The 15,451-nt window shown below is 40.2% G+C and overlaps 1 protein-coding gene across 5 annotated transcripts in view; it reads left to right on the top strand.

Annotated features, from left to right (window-relative positions):
* The window catches only part of LOC138749742 (coronin-6-like), a 184,357-nt gene that overhangs the window by 117,702 nt on the left and 51,204 nt on the right, over nucleotides 1–15,451 (top strand). The gene's annotated exons all lie outside the window — the stretch shown is intronic.

Here is a 15,451-nt window from a genome sequence, read left to right as displayed (position 1 = left end):
GGTGAGTTGAAACCTGTCTATTTAAATTGTTAATTTCCATTGATTTTTCACCCCTGCCTCCTTTTACAAAAGATTGCAAATTCCTTTATTATTTTGGAACAGGATTCAGTGTGTTCTGTATCACCTGAAGTAAACACTCTTGAACCTTTTGATTTCTAATTTTAATTAATTGCACGTTAATTTAACAAAAAATAGTAGAAAGATGAAACTTGCTTTGAAGTTTATCAACACCCGCTAAAGTAGTGTTGCAAGGGTAAGACAACAGATGTTTTGATGATAAACATATAAAATAATTGTGTGTCAATGATGTTCAGCCAGGTTTCGAATCCGGCACCGTCTGTGAAGAGTTTGTCCATTCTCCCCATATCTGCATGGGTTTCCTATAGGTGCTCTGGTTTCCTCCCAGGTTGTAGGCCAATCACGTGTAATTGGGCGACCCAAGCTTGAGGGCCAAAAGAGCCTGTTACCTTGCTGCATGTCTAAATTTTTTAAAAAATTAAACTTTCAGAATTAAGGCAATGCAGTGGCTAAATCTTCAAATGAGGTAATACTCGGAAGTGATGGAGAATGAGTTCTGCAAGACAATGTAGAGCACAGAATGATCTTGGGCTGAGCTGCTTGTGGTGTGGAAGGTAAAAAGTGAATTAAAAAAGTTGAAATGCTCATTAGGTTGTCCTTCAGGAAAGAGCAAGTGTTAACATTTCAGATCAATGTAATTGGAGCTGGAAAATGAAAGGTCATTGACCTGAAACATTAACTTTATTTATCACACAACAGATGTTACTGGAATGCTGAATACTTCCAGCGCTTCGGCTTTATTTCAGACTTCCAGCATCTGCAGTGTGCTGCTTTGAGATTAGTGGGAAGGTGATATATATATATATATATATATATATGTATATATAAAGACTACAGTGACTCCATGTGGTGAGGCGGAGAGAAAAATAATGTCTGTTTAAATCTTGGTGATTGCGGGAGATTAATGACAACAGCAGTGAGGGGAAAAGTCACGCCCCTCCATTGATGGTCATAGGCCCCAAAGGGGCTCTGCGTGCTTCAGAGTTTTGCTATATTCAGAAATTTAGTGTATTATTAATACCGCTTTGTAGAATACAAAGAACGAAGAGAAAAATCTAAAAGCTTTTATTTTAGAAGGATGTAAGAAAATGGATAATGATATTGAATCATTAATTAAAAAGGGTGTTTAATAAATATTTGAGAAGGGGGAATACAAAAATGATTTAGGGAACTTTGCCTTCAGTTGATCACCTAGTACTGGCACAGAGATGAGATACTCTACTATATCCCCTGTGTGGCAATTTCTCCAAAGGTTGACCAAACAGAAATGCCGGACTGACTCCTTGTGAAACTGGGACCTGCTGTGTGCATTGAGCACACCCCCATGCACATCATGCTCAAACACGAAGGATAGATGAGAGCTTCAAAACACATCAGGTTACAGGCATTCCAGGGCGGTTTTGCTGAATAAACAATAAGACTGGTGCTCTCAGGCTTGAGTGCTATTTATGGACTTGCGCTGTGAGGATTAATTTTGAACAAGACTGCATCAAAGAAGGTGCAGAGCCTAAAGGGAGACTAAATGTCACTTCATGTGATAAATATATTATTAGTTTAGCCTTTCTAGTGGATTCTGCTGGTTTTGCATTCCACATGGTTAACATCAATACCACTGGTCTGAAAGACCTTAAAGAGGTTATGAAGGCCCAAATTTTGCCTGAACCTCAACTAAGATTGATTCCTTTATCCTGGGGGCTTGCTATATTCTATCTGGTTGGCCTCTGACTGCAGCTTTAGATTTTGACCTTGAGGATTGAGCCATGAGGAAACAACCAGGGCTAATCAACTATGAAAAATGATGTCTCCCAGGGAAAGTTTCAAGTCGAGGCAATTAGCTTATTAACTTGGAAAAGCACTTCCAAACATAGCAAGGCAACAACATAGGTTCATGGCTTGTTTGGGAAAGACATTACAAAGAGATTGATCTTGAGTTGGAACATGTAGCTGGGAAGATTGGATGAAGCCTAGCACGCCACTTAGACCGTGGTTAAGATTTTTTGTTGGAAAGGTTGCCTTTATTCTAGAAGGCTGGAGTCTCCCACTGCTCACCTGGTTCATGTTGAGTATCTCAGTGCAAAAGGGTGGCATTCTGGAAAGTGCTTCATCAAGCAAGATTCAAGAAGGTTTTTGTTATTTAGTTTCAGGGTCAAAACTCTGGTTGTGATCCAAAGTGCAAGAATTTTGATTAAAAGAGAGCAAAATGCTGAAAAGTGCAGGATACACTGTAGTAAAACACAAAATTCTGCAGAGGCAGTGCTCGAAGTTTTAAAAATAAAACACAAAATGCTGGAGAAGCTCAGCAGGTCAAACAGTAGCAAAGGTGAAGATATATAACCAACGTTTTTGAGATATACTATATGTGTGTGTTAAAAGTAATGAGATGAGTGCATGCATAATATTCACTTTTAGGATTCTCACCAAATGAAATATTCAAGATCCAGAATGGATATGGAGAGGATCTTTCCTCTGGAACTGGGGATTACATTCTCAAAATAAAGTCAATAAAAATATTATCCAGTGTATATTTATTTCATTAATTATACATGGGTATTTGAGCTATGAATGCCTAGGAATTTGATGAATTTTATTGTGATCTGTCTGTAAAGAGAGAGGAGATGGATTGTTTCAATTTCTAAATCGTCTGGATATTTGTATATTTATCAACACAGGTTTACAATAAAAGTTCCTTGTAACATGGCAACTGGTTAGAATGCTATGAATTTTGTGTCACAGAGATTGATGCATCTCCCATACAAATTGGGGGGCTGTTTAAAACAAATATGTTTTCATACATTTCACTTTCCGTGACCTCTCTCATCATTTATTGAGTATTCTTTGCTGGAAAGTGGCAGCTAAAGAAAATGGAATCCCTTTACCAAAACCTGTTCTGGGACATATTTAACATCATTTATCTTCTGCAAAATTTCAATCTTCATTCCTGAATGGAGCATGTACTCGAGACTTTTTTTTTCAATGCAGCAATGTTTTTAGATGGTTCTTTTCACTGGCATTCGGCACCAGGTTATTACAGCTTGGCTCAGTGGATAGTGTTCACCTCTCAGTGATTCTGGTGTGGTTCAAGTCTCATTGCAGAGACCAGGAAGTTTAAACTGACTGAGTTTGTACTCCAGGATCAAGTAAGTGTGGCACTGCTGGAGCAGCAGCCTTTTCGATGAGAGATTAAACTAAGATCATGTCTTTATCAAATGGCCGAGGGGTTTAAGAAAAATGAAGTACAGGCCATTTGTTTGGAAGCCAATATTTATCCCTTTAACCAACATCACAAATTCCTGGGTGTCAACATCTCCAAGGATCTGTCCCTGGAGCCTCCATGTCGAGGCAATCACGAAGAAGGCTCTACAACGGCTATACTTAGTGAGGAGTTTGAGGAGATTCGGAATGTCACTGAAGACTTTTTGAAAACTTCTTTTGTTCCCTGGAGAGCTTTCTGACAGGTTTTGTCACTGTCTTGTATGGAGGTGCCAACACTCAGAATAGGAAAATATTGCAGAGGGTTATTAACTCTGCCTGCAACATTACAGGGATCAGTCTTCATTCCATTGAGAACATCTACAAGAGGCGGTGTCTTAAGAAAGCAGCCTCCATCCTCCGAGACCCTCACCACCCAGACCTTCCTTCTACCATCGGGGAAAAAGGTACAGGAGCTTGAAGATGAGCACCCAGCAGTACAAGGACGGCTTCTTCCCCTCTGTTTACAGTTTATCCCCACATCCCTTCTTCCTGGCAGTTTAACAAGCTTCATTTGCCTCTTTCCCTGTTCGGACAGTGTCCTCAACATGAAACTTTAACCCTGCTTATCTTCCCACAGATAAGGCCTGACCAGCACTTTTTTGCATGATACTAACAACATAAATCATCAGCTCTTTCATCACACACCTTTAAGGGACCATGCAGAGTAAAATTTGATGATGTTTCAGAACGTTCAGAGAACTTTATTGCCAATTAAATAACACAATTTTTTTTCAAAAGGCTTGCTTCCTGAAAAAAATGAGGATTATGATAAGCAACTTTAATCTGTATAAAAAAGATAATTTTAGATTTGTTGTATCACATAGGAAGTTGGAGAAACATTAAATTAACTTTTATTGAATTTAGCATGTTTAATTGCAAAATGATGCTGACACATTATGTTAATACAGCTGCCTAAGAATGTTTTGTCACCGATTTTCGTTTGTACTCAGCATCTGATGCCTCTTGTGTTAGTGTCCTAAAATAGTCAGCTGGCATCGATGGATTCCATTTTCCCTGATACTGCTTTTCCATGGTTGCAATGTCCTGGTGAAACCTTTCACCATGTTCATCACTGACTGCATCAAGATCAGCAGGGAAGAAGTCCAATTTTGAATGCAGAAAATGACATGTTGCCCTTCATGGTATTTTGTATGCTTGAAGTAGACATAAAATATTGCAGAAAATCACAAAAAAAGGTTACATCTTTAAAAAATTAGGAAATTTTAAAGTGATTCTTGTGATCAGCAGCCCCAAATCCATAAAATGCACCCTAGTGATCAGGAAGCAAAGTCTTTGGTATTTAGTGTTATTTGAGGAGGCTTTGAGATCTTGCAAGGTTATGTTTGTTGATGTTGTGGAGAGAGACTGCAACAAACGCCAACTTTGTGCTAATCTTGAGAATAATCGATACAAGAGGCTGGCCAGAGAAGCACTGGGGCTGTCGGGCATGCAAATCACATCGCTGGGGTAGGAGCTAGAAATGGCCAATCCAGTCTTTGTGATGTTGAGGATGGAGGTTCAGGTGAAAATTAAACAGGATGGCATGACTGCAATGTTCTCTCAGACGGAACATTGGCCAAAGGGGAAGATTTGTAGGTGAATGTAAGAACATGAGAATATAGGAAATAGGAGCAGGAGTGGGCCATCCAGCCTATCAAGCCTGCTCCTCCAATGAGAACGTAACTGATCTGATGATTGGTTCATCTCCACCTACCTGCCTTTTCCCCATATCCCTTAATTTCCTTACAATGTAAAGATCTATCCAACTTTGTCTTAAATATATTTATGTGGCAGCCTCCACTGCTTCAATGGGCAGCAAATTTGACAGATTCACCACCCTCTGGGAAAACCAATTCCTCCTCATCGCCATTCTAAATCTACTATTCTGAATTTTGAGGCTATGTCCCCTAGTTCTGGTCTCCCCCACCAATGGAAAGAACTTATCTACCACTATCCTATTTATGCCTTTCATAATTCTATATGTTTCTGTGAGATCACCTCTCATTCTTCTAAATTCCAGCGAGTTCAATCCCACATGATGCATTTCTTCTCATCGGCTAATATCCCTTCATCTCTGGTGAACCTCCTCTGCACCACCTGCATCCTTCCTCAAGTAAGGAGACCAAATCTGCACGCAGTGCTCCAGATGTGGCCTCACCAATACCTTGTACAGTTGCAGCATAACATCGCTGCTCTTAAATTCAATCCCTGTAGCAATGAAGGCCAACATTCCATTTGCTATCTTCTTAACCAACTTCTTGCATGAGATGAGAACCAGGGTGCATAATTTCAAGATTCAGGGTAGTAGATTTAGGATGGAAATGAGGAGAAACTGCTTTTCCCAGAGGGTGGTGAATCTGTGGAATTGCTGTCCATTGAAGCAGTGGACGCACCTCAGTATATGTATATATATATATATATATATATATATATATTTATATATTTATATATATATATATATATATGTGTGTGTGTGTGTGTGTGTGTGTGTGTACGTGTATATACACACACACACACACACACACACACACACACACATGCACACACATATTTAAGACAAGGTTGGATAGATTTTTGCATAGTAGGGGAATTAAAGGATATGGGGGAACAGGCAGGTAGTTGGAGATGAGCGTATCATCAGATCAGCCATGATCTTATTGAATGGTGGAGCAGTTTCGATGGGTGGATGGCCGACTTCTGCTCCTATTTCTTATGTCCCCAGAAGCATGAATCAGAGGGTTTGAAAATCAAAATTGTGGCCAGATTTAGAAAGACAACAGCAGAATCAATGAACAAAGCTCATGGGGACATAATAAGGTGAGTGTCTTATCAGATATTCCTGCTGGTGCACAGGAGTGGAATATATGTTGGCCATTATTGCAGTCAGAGAAAATAATTTGTTATCTTGAGCAGGCAGATGTGACACCCTGACTGGTGAAGGTTGAGCAGTTACTTGCGAGCAATGCATCTAGAATTTTGATGAACCAAGGATGGTTAGAGCTTAAATGTTATCTTTCAAGGACGTGGATCTAGGGTGTTTACTTTCTTCCTGGATGGGTGAGAGACCAGATCTGTATTGTTAGCTGACATGGGGGTCAAGGAAGGCCGTGTCAAGGTAGGGCTCCTGGGTATAAAGATGTCAGAGGGAGGAAGCATGGGGAGACGAATGAGTAATTAGAAACAGTTGGAGGCTTCAGGAACTGGAGATGGCTTAATGTATCATCCCATGTTAGTGAGTTCCCATTAGACGCTGAGAGTTGGGGGTGCATAGGTCAAGTTGGGGATGGGAGAGGTGGAGGAACTAGGGTTGGAGTGGAAGGACTGGGTAGTATGGGTAGATACAAGGGTAGTAGGAGAGGGTAGAAGTTGATGAGTAATCTTCAAATAGCAGGGAGAGGAGGTTCAAACTTCCCTTTACCTGCATCATGGTTAGGGTTACAACCCCATATCAGACATGTGAGTTTCTCTGGGCCAAGTAATGACAGAGCTTCACCCGCTCCATCTAAATCTGGTGCCAGGCCTGCTATCTGTCAGAAACACTGAAGCCTCTTGAACGTGGGAAAGCAATAAAGAGAGAGATGAAATAGCAGACTGTGCCAAACTCTGAAGGCTGGTGTCAGAGAATGAGGCCACAGGTGATCTGAAATGGACTAATCAGAGGGAAGAGTTGCTCAGAGCTTGTGGAGAGGATCTTCTTGCTTGTTCATCATGCTTCTGTTTCTTCAAAGCCTGCTCGGTGCCTGCTTTAAAAGGGGGAGCCTCCTGTCGCACTAAGGGGAGCCTCCTGTCGCACTAAGGGGAGCCTCCTGTCGCACTAAGGGGAGCCTCCTGTCGCACTAAGGGGAGCCTCCTGTCGCACTAAGGGGAGCCTCCTGTCGCACTAAGGGGAGCCTCCTGTCGCACTAAGGGGAGCCTCCTGTCGCACTAAGGGGAGCCTCCTGTCGCACTAAGGGGAGCCTCCTGTAAATCATTCTATAATGATTTACTCAATATTATGGCCTGGTACCAAATCTGAAACTCAGCCTTCAACATATAATTAGTGAAAATGTTCTTTAATTTAAAGCTTAGGTGATAAATTCTATTCATTGCGCTTCTCAAGCTGGAGTGAGCAGGTTGGTCAGTGATATATGAGCCATTGTTTTGGTGAGCAACGCAGACGATCATAGCAAAAGCTGTTAATAAACACAATAAAAATGTTTTCAGCGGTTTTGTTAACCTGTCTTTGTTTACATTGGTTGAAGGGTGAGAGTTGAGCAAGATCCTACAAAGCTTTGGCTCAATTTGGGAGACCTTAAGATGTGGGAGCAGAATTCTGCCATTAGCCCCATTGTGTCTGTTCTGCCATTCATTCACGGCTGATTTATTTGTCTCTCTCAACCTTTTCCTCCTGCCTTCTCTGCATATCCCTTGATGTCCTTACTAATCAAAAACTCATCAACCTCCTCCTTCAATATTGCTAATGAGGGCCTCCACAGCCACCTGTGGCAATTAATTCCCCACTCTTTGGCTGAAGATATTTCTCCTCTCTGCTCTAAAGGTATGTCATTTTATTCTGAGTGTTCCCTTGGTCCTTGACTCTCCCGTTATTAGAAACATCCACGTCCACTCTATACAGGCCTTTCAATATTTGTAGGATTCCATTAGTTTCCCCCTCCTCCCCTCATCCTTTTGAACTCAAGTGAGTAGAGACTTAGAGACATCAAATGCTTCTTGTACATTAACCATCTCATCCCCAGGATCATTCTCATAAACAACCTCTGGACCAACTTGAAATTCAGCACAACCTTCCTCAGGGATGGAGCCCAAACCTGCACGCAATATTGCAAATGTGGTTTGACCAAAGCCTTAGTTTTACATCTTCGTTTTTGTATTCTTGTCATCTCGCAGTGAATTGTATTCGCCTACAACTTAACCTTTTGGAATCTTGCACTGGGACTCTCAGTTCCCTTTGGACCTCTCATTTCTTTCCTTCAACCAAAATGTATGACCAACACACTTTCCCACACTCAATTCTACCTGCCACTTCTTTGCCCACTCTCCCGACCAGTCCAAGTTCTTATGCAGGCTCCCTGGTTCTTCAACGTTACTTGGTCCTCCACAAACTTGGCCACAAAGCCATTAATTCTGTCATCAAGGTGATTAACTACAGTTTAATGTCTGTGGCAACCTAGTGTTTTGTTGGTCAACCAGTATTGTGCAGTACTTTTCGAGCAGAACATAAAACTAAGGTCTTGTGACTCTGGCACCGTGAATGATATTTAGAATTCCATTTCTCAGACAGCATTAAGCAATCTAATATTTACAATATGCGTCATCTTTCACCATACTCAATGTCTACCTGTCTGAAGTGCCCTCCCTAATTGTTTCTGCTCTGTCCAGTCTGGTATCCAATGTATTGAAGTTTAGGGGAGACGTCGTGGTTAAGTTTTTTTTTACACCGTTGTTGTCTGGAGTGCCCTGCCAGGGATGGTAGCAGAGGCTGAAACATTAGGGACATTTAAGAAACTCTTACACAGGCACATGGATGTATGAAAAATAGAGGGTTACAGGGTTGGTAGGGTTTTATATTTTTTTAAAGGAATATATGGGTTTACACAACATTGCGGGCTGAATGGTTTGTTCTGCTCTAGTGTTCTATGTAATAGCAATATTACACCCTTACCCTGATTTCAATCCTTCAAACTGTGCAGTTATGGCAGAGCCAATGGAGGAGCTGTTAAATGTGGATTGTGCATTATATTTCCCCTGGAGGCTGTTGTCTGATTTACTCTGTAAATGCAGTGAGCATGTTCAGCTTTGCAATCATCTTGCTTAACATGAGTCAATTGTAAGTGAACATTATAAATTTAAAACTGGAGGCCTTTAAACAAGAGTCTTTCTATCAGCATCTTGTTAAACATTAATTAGACGCAAATTAAAGTAAAGCAGTGCAACTGGGGGATGTTCATCTTTTTAAATGTCTTTGCCATCTGTGAATGTCAAGCAGACATAATTCTTGAGAAGATGAGTTTCTTTGTTGAAGCTGAATTTTGGACAAATAAAAGGGGAAAGTTTCTGAAATTGTAGATGAATAATGCATCAAAAACCATCAGTTTAATTATCTGGTGGTACAGGTTTAGTCTTTATGGGAAGCAGCTTGCCATTTGAAGATTTGAAATTGTCTCACTTTTCTGGGGACATTTGCTTCTCTCTGTAGTGGTACACCTCTGGCCTACTGCAGGGGGCAACCTCTGTACCTGCAGGAGTGTAAGGGGACAGGACCACACCTGGCCGGCTGCCAATCAGTCAGCCTGAATGGATCAAGCCCCACCCGGTCGGGTGTCAATCACCCTTGGGATATAAGCCCGCGCCGGCCTCTCGAGGCCTCACACAGAGTTGCTGCTGCCACAGCCAGCTTGGCTCTGTGGAAGTCTTTGTGGATTAAAGCCTGTTGTACAGTCTTTACCTTGTGTGTGTCTGATTCTGTCTAACAGTGCACCATTCTCTATCCTGAAGGCCAATAGGGTCCTGATTTCCAATGCTGCATGGAGCAAGAAGACATTTAATTTCTACAAATATAGTTTAAACGCCTTCATGGTGTTTGAACCAAGTCCCTTCTTGTGTCCAGTTTCTCATCTTCAGAGATAGTCAGTCAAAACAAACAAAATAAGTACAACAAAATGTGAAGAAACAAACTTGATTAAGATTGAACAAACTTTTTTTCTTAACTGATCTTGCACAAAAGAATACTCGATACATGCATGCTTGTCTGTAATGAGATGGCAATAAAGTAAATTCAATTTCCAAATCTAGTTTTCTATGGAATGTTTTAAACAAGCTTGTGGAGAACAGCTCTCATAAATGCTCTTTCATGTGAAGAACAGTCTATAGTTTGATTTTTCTAACCTCACTTGACTGCCATGTCTGCGACCTTGGAGAGTGATAGGAATAGCTGTGAAAAGCATGTACCCATTGCTGGCTGAAGACAAATCCCAACACTTTAGCTGTCAAACTTGAGTTCAAATGTTGGTTTTCCCATTCTGTGGAAAATTCACCCCTCCTTCCCCCCCCCCCCACATAAACCTTTAGGTTAACAATGAGTGTAAATAAATGGGAAGTGCTTTCTGTTGAACATTTTTCTGGTGCTTGGTCCAAAGTTTTGGTTTGAATGCCAGAGACGGTGACATCATTGCAACAGTGCCTAGCAACTAGTTAGACTTGTGTGTATTTTACCCACTTAAACCTGCTTTATTAAAAACATTTCTTTCAATAGAAGTTGGTGCAAATTTTTTTTCTGGGATTTGATCCAGAGATCTTGTAAAGTAAATTCCAATGTGATCTGTTAAACGTGCCAAAAGCTTGATTCCAGTAATCCTTACTCGTATCAACAGAACTCTCCAAACAACCCCCAATGAAGTGGAAAGTCCTAAATAATCATTGGGAAAGGCAATAGATTGGACGCCCTTTGGAGGACATGATGTAGGTTCTTAAGTTGACCAGGGTCATTACATTTTATTTTGCTTTTTTTTAAAAAAACTTTCTGAATGTTATAAGATTCTGAAGTGGAATATTCTAGCTTCCTTCAATGTGCTGTAAGTAAATCCTATTTTACACACTGATTATTGTTAATTTCTGAGACTATGTAGAATGTGCTTTTTAATTTTGAACTTGTGCCTTGCACAATGTTTGCATTCTTTAATCTCTGGTAAAGCATTATGTTACATTACACTTGAGACAATCAGATGGGAAATCTCTATCTTTGCTTCCTGTGTGTTTAAGGTTCAAGAGTGGTAACTGGTCCTTTGCCTGTTGGCAGGCAGCCCAGGAGCCACTAGGACACCATCTTGGGGACCTTTCTGCCTATGACAGAAGTGGGCAAAGTATTCTGGATCTAGAATTCACACAGAGATCGGTGGAACTTGGTCCATCTTTGAGGCTCTAGATCAAATCCAGAATTCATTGTTGTGGAGGTGACCACCACAAATCCTTATTTCTTGGTTATCTTGTGTTATTTTTAAATTTTGAGGTCTGGAGTTTTCAAAGTAAATGGCTTATTGTAATTAATGGAGATGTGGAATTGCTGTACTTCTGGTTCTATGCCCAGCTAAGAACACGGGTGTTCTTGCTTGTAAACAAATGTAGTACAGCTGAGTTCATCTGTAGCTTGGCACATGTACATCTCATGAGGAAACACCCAAGACACGGACAGTCAAATAATTATTTTAGTTGGATCTCATAAAGTGGCAGGAGCAAAACAGAATTTCCCACTTTCAGTAATTCATTCCAATGGAGGAATTGTGGAGGTGCATCATCAAAGCAAATGATTTTAATTCTTATTAAATACTTTATTGATTAAGTTAAATATTTCCAGGTATTGACGGTAAAGTGAATGTCATGCTGAGCAGGGAGTATTCAGCAGGTCAGGTGGAGAGAAACGTTATGGCTTCGGATTGATGCTTCAGCTGAACTGAATATCTCCAGAATTTCACTTTTGGCTTCCAACTCCAGCATTTGTTGTTATTTTTCTGTTTAAGAATAATTTTCTATTTTTCTTATTCTGCAAATTCATGTATTTAAAAAAAATCACAGTTTGTGGCCTAGATATTAGGCTTGAATCTCAGCTTTTAAATAACTCACCTTTGTGTTAGAAAAAAACAAAAAATAAAATGTAGATGTTGGACATCTGAAATAAAAATAGAAAATGCTGGAAATACCCAGCAGGTCAGGAAACATCTCCTACTTCCAGATACTTCCACAAGGGAACTATAGACTTGGCCTTGAAAGTTCCCTTGAAAATCTCAATAGGATAATCTTTCATTTTTTCTATAACCCACTAAGAATTAGTCTCGATAACCTTCTCTACAATACCTCAACAGCAAATGTATTGCTTCATAAATTTGGAGATGAAACATGTATCCTATACTCATAGGTGTGATTATGCTAATGCCTTGTGTGTTTGAAACCCTACTTTTATATGTTGGCAGAAGGAAGGAATAGCTGGGAAATAAGAAACACTTGGGAAACCATTCCTTCTTCTTCAAGGATCCCTCATGAAAGAACCTCCTTTTCTAGTTATTTTTTGGCAGTTCACCCTAACCCTCTTCCTTATGGACTTCCAGTAGTTTCTGAACCAATGATTTCAGGTACACCTAAACTCCTCTCCCTTGTGACCCACTTGCCTAAGTGGTTTTCATCTACACCTCAGACTACGGATTTGAAAGGCTGACAGGGAGAAGGCGGGGATGGGCCCAGCTGGATGCTCGTGCATCAGGGTTCAATGTGCCAGATGATATCTTGCCATGTTGTAGTTTTTCTTGTTGATGCTATTGAGAATCTCAGTGAGAGGGCAAGATATCCAATGTCCTCCCTCATTGTGACCATTTCTCAATTCACCTGCTTTTCCCTTGGACCATGCAACACATCAGTGGCTGAATGAGCAGAGACCCAAACATGAGAATGACTGATTTCCTGCTAGTAGGCACTGTTTCTTTCTCACTGTCTGTAGAATTAAGTTGCTCTTTTTAACTTGTCACCTTCAAAAAGATCTGACTTTTTTCCCCACACAAAGAACACTTTGCAGTTACCAAAAAAATTGTTAAGTTGTTTGTAAATGGCGATTTTCAGAATGTGGTCTGAAACCAACAATAATAAGCACTTCCCTTTTGTCACTCCTAATTCTCCTGGGATTCTCTTCATTGTTTTCCAAAACACTGGAAAATGTAGTTAACATTTGATATGACTACAGGAGATTTATTATCATAAAGAAACCTCAATTACTGTAAAGTTTTATAATCTCTGGATGAAAAAAATCATGATAAAAGCTATAAACAGTGCTTTTCAATCCAGACCACTTCAATGGGAGTGTGCTGTTTGGCTACGTGACAGGAGCACTGAAAAAGAATATGGAAAAAAAAGGACTTGCAGATCATAAAGCACCTCTTGCAACCTCTGAGGGTTTCTAACCAACGAAAATCCCTGTTGTCTGGAATTCAAGCAACCGGCAACCCAACCAACCGGCAAACAAAAAAAAAGAGGAAATAAATAAATAGAAATTAAAATAAACAAGAATAGATAAAAATGTAAAGTTTAAAATTGTCGAAGTAAACATTCTCCGAAGCAATGCATAACCCCCTTGGCGAAGATGGAAGCAGACCTTCAGCCAGTCGAGCACCTCTCTCATGCTCTTTTTCAATAAAGTTGTGTTTGAATAAAATGGCGGTGCCCAGGATGAAGAGCCGGCTAATGCTACTGGGGTGAATCTCCCAAAGTGTGTCCTTATCACACTTAATATTAGTATTAAGTCTATACTAAGGCTTTATCTGTAAGCTGGGTTGGGAGGGGTGTGGTTAATTACAATGATGGCATGGTTAGTGCCAGGGCTGGTTTTAAGCCTATTTGACCAATTTGATCAAATTGGGCCCCGCGCCTCAAGGGGGCCCCGCACACGTGTTTGAGCCCAGGCCTTGAGCAGAGAACACTGTGACGGACTTTGTTTAAACTGGTAAGAAAATAATAATACTATAGGCCTGATAAACTGAGGGATTTGTCAGTGAACTTGTGAAGTTATTGCCCTTAATTGATTGTATTATCTCAGTGAAATATTTTTAAGAAATATGTCTTTGATTAAACTACTGGCTATAGGCCTCCTTTGTCTCCCTAGCCAAAAATTTCATGTTTCGTATTCATTTGACCCAGTAAGATAGATGTATTCCGGAGCTGATGAAGCATCTCTTATTATTATCAAGATCAAAACAGGCTATAGGGTAATCAATAAGAGAACTTTAATATGAGATTGAGATAGCGTCATGCTAACCTAGGGCCTACCCTATAGCCTAGGCTTAAGCAGTTAGCCTGAACATAAATAGCCTAGGCCTAAGCGTAGAATTTCCGACAATGTTAGCAAATGTAGATGGAATTGGTTAGGATATTCGGGTCTTGTAGAGATGAATAACCCCAGTTAGGTTAGTTTAAGTTGATCTTTACTAGGCTAGGTCGCTGTGGGGGTTATAACCTACATCTTTATGAGCTGGTTTACAAAGTTATTCAGCTATAGGGGCATGTACTGTACATCTTGGGATTATTAATCTTTACAAGATCCAGATATTCTTAGCAAGGCTGCCTTTGTCATTGTTTCATAATTTTGCAGTGTTTGATTTAGTATCAAAATAGTACTAGGCTACTGTTACTAACTATGCTATTGTACTGCCAGGGCTTAATATAACCTACTTCATGTTTTTGCTGATTTGGAACAGGTGCAGTTTAGCTTGACAATGCTGAAATTGTTTTCTTCGGGGGCGAATTTCATCCATTACATGCATCAGTTTTTCTGCCGATGTTATAGCGACAAACTAGCGCTAGACATTTGACTGGAAAATCAGCAACAAAAAAATGGCAAAATTAAAGTGCGTCCCCCCGATCTGGAATGTAACCGTAACTAACCTAACCTAACTATTACTAAAAAAAGGCAATTCTTACCTTATTCGAAGTTGTCGTCATTCAACAAATCCAGAATTGGTCGCTTGCTTTGCTGTTCGGTGGCGTTCACAAGTTGAGAGTTGGGTGCGTGGTTCCAAGGTCAGCAGCTGACGTTGGAACAACGTAAAGCTAATGAGCAAAATGACGTGGGGTTGACGATGGTTTTGTATGTTGTACCAACGACGATGACAAAATTGTTCCACTGTTATCAGGGATGTCGAGTGCAATTTTATAACAAATTACTAACGTCAAGTTTTTTGTGTAATTTTAAATCTAAACATTTTAGAATATACTTTTACCTTTTTTACCTTAAAAATATAGCCCAGAGGATTAGCAGCTTAAAATTTGTATGTCATTTTACATGGCAAGCACAAGGAGAGATCGAGACAAAGGGCTTAAGTATTTAAGCGGCAACCAGAAACAAGCACTGGCCAAGGCTAAGGTAGTTGAAAATGAAAAACGTAGAGGTGCCATCACAAAATTCCTTGTCACTCCATCTTTGAAGCGCCCATGTATTGAGGATGAAGAAAACAAAAACAATTCAGAAAATGACAATTCAGCCTTGAGTCCAATTCCAATTGATGAATACAATGATGAAATTGATAACAAGTTAGATAAGGATGACGCAGCTGTGAATCAAACTAAAGACGATCTCACTACACCCCAA

Source organism: Narcine bancroftii, chromosome 14 (genome assembly GCF_036971445.1).
Source record: "Narcine bancroftii isolate sNarBan1 chromosome 14, sNarBan1.hap1, whole genome shotgun sequence".
Classification (NCBI taxonomy): Eukaryota; Metazoa; Chordata; class Chondrichthyes; order Torpediniformes; family Narcinidae; genus Narcine; species Narcine bancroftii.
Note: the sequence above shows the minus strand (reverse complement) of the source record. Positions and strands in the feature narration are given on the sequence as shown.